At 51.1% G+C, this 3,504-nt stretch overlaps 1 long non-coding RNA gene across 1 annotated transcript; it reads right to left on the reverse strand.

Moving 5' to 3' along the window:
• Positions 1–610: 610 nt before the first annotated feature.
• On the reverse strand, positions 611–2,399 carry LOC122705296. The gene is made up of 3 exons (XR_006344075.1): positions 1,512–2,399; positions 1,242–1,337; positions 611–910 (listed from the first exon to the last, which is right to left on the reverse strand). It is a non-coding gene; the product is annotated as an uncharacterized LOC122705296 (long non-coding RNA).
• Between the last annotated feature and the right edge of the window lie 1,105 nt (positions 2,400–3,504).

Below are 3,504 nucleotides of genomic sequence, written 5' to 3' on the forward strand. Positions count from 1 at the left end.
AAAGGATCAATTCTTCGGTACCTAGCCTTCTTTATGGTCCATATATTTGACTATACAGACCTTTGTTGGCAAATGATGTCTTTGTTTTTTAATACGCTGTCTAGCTTTCCTTCCAAAGAGCAAGCGTCTTTCAATTTCATGGCTGCAGTTACAGTCAGCAGTGATTTTGGAGCCCAAGAAAATAAAATCTGCCACTGTTTCCATTTTCTCCCCATCTATTTGCCATGAAGTGATGGGGCCAGATGCCATGATCTTAGTTTTTCGATGTTGAGTTTTAAGCCAGCTTTTTCACTCTCCTCTTTCACTTTCATCCAGAGGTCCTTTAGTTCCTCTTCACTGTCTGCCATTTGGGTGGTGTCAACTACAAATCAGGCTTGTCAGATGGTGCTAGTGGTAAGAACCCACTTGCCAATGCAGGAGATGTAAGGGATGAGAGTTTGATTCCTGGGACAGGAAGATCCCCTGGAGAAGGAAATGGCAACCCACACCAGTATTGTTGCCTGGAGAATCCTATGGACAGAAGAGCCTGGCGGGCTATGGTTCATGGGGTTACAAAGAGTTGGACACAACTGAAGCGACTTAGCATGCATGCATGCATCTGCATATCTGAGGTTGTTGATATTTCTCCCGGCAATCTTGATTCCAGCTTGTGATTCATTCAGTCCAGCATTTCACATGATGTACTCTGGCAAACCACTTCAGTCTTGGAAGAAGCCTTCGGAAAGGACTGCAGAAAGATCCTCTTCCCACTGGGGAAGGGAAGCCTTCTGCCCAGCTGCATGATCCTCTACCGCCCAGCACAATCATTCTTCTGAGGAAACAGATGCTCCAGAATTCTCCTGTGTTGTGAACACGTGTGAGGCAGGAACAAGGTCTGAGGCAGTGCTGAGCCATGCTGCCATGTTGGAACCTGAGGCCAAAGGAGAAAAATCAGGGATTCTGATTCTGTCTTTATGTAAAATTTGGATATTTTAGTCATCATGGAACTTTACTCATTAATGTGTATTTTTTTTAAAATATTGCATTAAGGGAATCCCTGGCAGTCCAGTGATTAGCACCCAGAGCTTTCACTGCAGGGACCCTGGTTCCATACCTAGTCGGGAAAGACCCCAAATACCAGTCTGTGCAGCCAGAAAAAGATATTTTTCAATAAAATACTGTATTAAAATATGAATTATTTTGATTCCTGACTTGGGGGGAGAACACCCTTAAATTTTGCATGCTCAACTTCCTCTCCTCACCTTCATTCCTACTCTGGTCTGTGAGTCTCTGTGTGAAGCTATTTTCTCTAATGATACTTTTGGAAGGACACTCCTGGCAAAAGTTCAAAACTTAATCTGTAGAGAAACACAGCAGTTAGGATTTACTGAGATAACAGGAAAGGAAGGCCGTCTCCCAACCTCGAAACTGCTCATTGTCCAAGTGACTCTTGGCTGCCAATTGCCTTCTCCAAGTGAGAGAGAATAAACTAATTTCGTACCTATTCAGTCCAATAAAGTGCTTTGTCCTACCTCCACCTCCAGTGATAAGAGACAGAACAGTTCCTTTCCCATTGCTAAGCAACGGTGAAAAGAGTGCGCAGCATCTGTCCCGGCCTGACCGGCTGACGGGAATCAGTGTCTCAAGTTCTTGTTTGCATTCTGAAGTCAACAATAACTGCAGTTCTCTATTAGTGTTCATTAAGTTGGTTTACCACTGGACCCACTCCAATCTCCACTTGGCGAGTCGACTGCGTTGTCCTCCTCGGGAAAGAAATATTTGGCAATAAAAACCCTGGGATGGTTTCCTCCCCTCATCTCCCCTCGAGAGGCTGGGAAACTGTGGTCAGCAGCCCTGGAGGACAAGGCCTCTGTGGACGGTTCTGGAAGAGTGGGCTGGAGAACAGGGCGGGAAGACTCTGGTCTCCTGGACCTGGCTTCTGTCCGCTCTGTGCTAAGACTAGGGCAGTGGGGCAGAAATCTATTTGTGAAATGAGCCGGGGCTGTACCCTGGCCCTGACGCCAGCCCCGAAGTTTCGAAAGCACTTCTGGGCCCCCTTCGTGGACGGGCTCCAGAAAGGGGCCCGGCCCAGGGGCCTGAGCAGCTCCGGCCTCTCCGGCCGGGGACGGGGTCAGACAGCGGCCTCGGTGCGACGGTGGAAAGCTCCAGCCCGCTTCAGAGAGTCGTCCTCGGACGCCGCTTCCCAGGGGCTGACTCGCCCCGGGGTGGCTGACGGCTGCCAGCCCCGCCAAGGAGCCCGCGCGCCCCCTTACGCGACCTGCCCTCGGTCCCCGGTTCTCAGGGTCCAGGTCTGCTCTGCGGACAGAACCGGAGAACAGCTCACGGCCGTGAGAAAGGCTACTGCGCCCCTTTGCTCTCGGCTCTCCCTGGAGCGGAAGGGCGGCGCTGCCAGGCTGGGCCTCCTCTCTTCGCCCGCGAGTGGCTGAGGGCTGGGCGGGATCGGAGGCCTGCCTGCGCCCCCTAGTGTACGCAGGAGCCCAGCGCCGCTGGAAGCTGCATCGGGGGAGGCCGGGCTTGGCAAGAGTGCTTGCTGGTGGGGACTGAGGAGGGACCGCGGCGGGAGGGCCTAATTCCATGAGGCCGGGGCGGGAAAGAGGGAACCGGGTTTACACTCTTGATTCAGCTCGTGACCCAGCAAACGGTCCTTCTTGAGCCCTCGCATCTCTCCTCCGCTGGGTTATGAAGCCAGAGGTCCTTTGGGACTCCATTACTGAGGTGAAGGGAGGTCCAATCCATCAGAGTACGTTCCTTGTCCTGAGGAGCTACAGAACGGCCTTTGTTATTGCTGGTCAGTCGCTCAGTCGTGTCCGACTCTTTGCAGCCCCATGGACTGCAGCGCGCCAGGCTTCTCTGTCCTTCACTAGCTCCTGGAGTTTGCTCAAACTCATGTCCATCTAGTTGGTGACGCCATCCAACCATCTCATCCTCTGTCGTCCCCTTCTCCCCCTGCCCTCAATCTTTCCCAGCATCAGGGTCTTTTCCAATGAGTTGGCTCTTTGCCCCAGGTGGCCAAAGTATTGTAGCTTCAACATCAGTCCTTCCAGTGAATATTCAGGGTTGATTTCCTTTAGGATGGACTGGTTTGGTCTCCTTGCTGTCCAAGGGACTCTCAAGAATCACAGAATGACCTTGGCTTGTGGTTAATACGTGCAGAAGCCTAATTGTTGTAAGATGAGAAGATAATCCAATAGCTTCTCTAAGACATTCTCAAAGTCCAGAGTCGCTTGCTTTGCTGTAGTTACTAAAATGTGTGCTCAGTTCTATACAGAGATACCTTCAGGCCGTGATTCCCAAACAACAGACCAGCTGTGAAAGCTTGGGAAGACCTGAACAGCAAGCTCCTTTCACCTCATAATTCTGTAGAATTTTCTCTGAAAGATGCAGGAGTTTGTGCACCCAGTAGTTCAGTCGTGTCCAAACCTTTGCAATCCCACAGACTGTATCCCCCCAGGCTCCCCCGTCCAAGGAATTTTCCAGGCAAGAATATTGGAGTGGGCTGCCATT

This window comes from Cervus elaphus, chromosome 12 (genome assembly GCF_910594005.1).
Source record: "Cervus elaphus chromosome 12, mCerEla1.1, whole genome shotgun sequence".
Taxonomy (NCBI): Eukaryota; Metazoa; Chordata; class Mammalia; order Artiodactyla; family Cervidae; genus Cervus; species Cervus elaphus.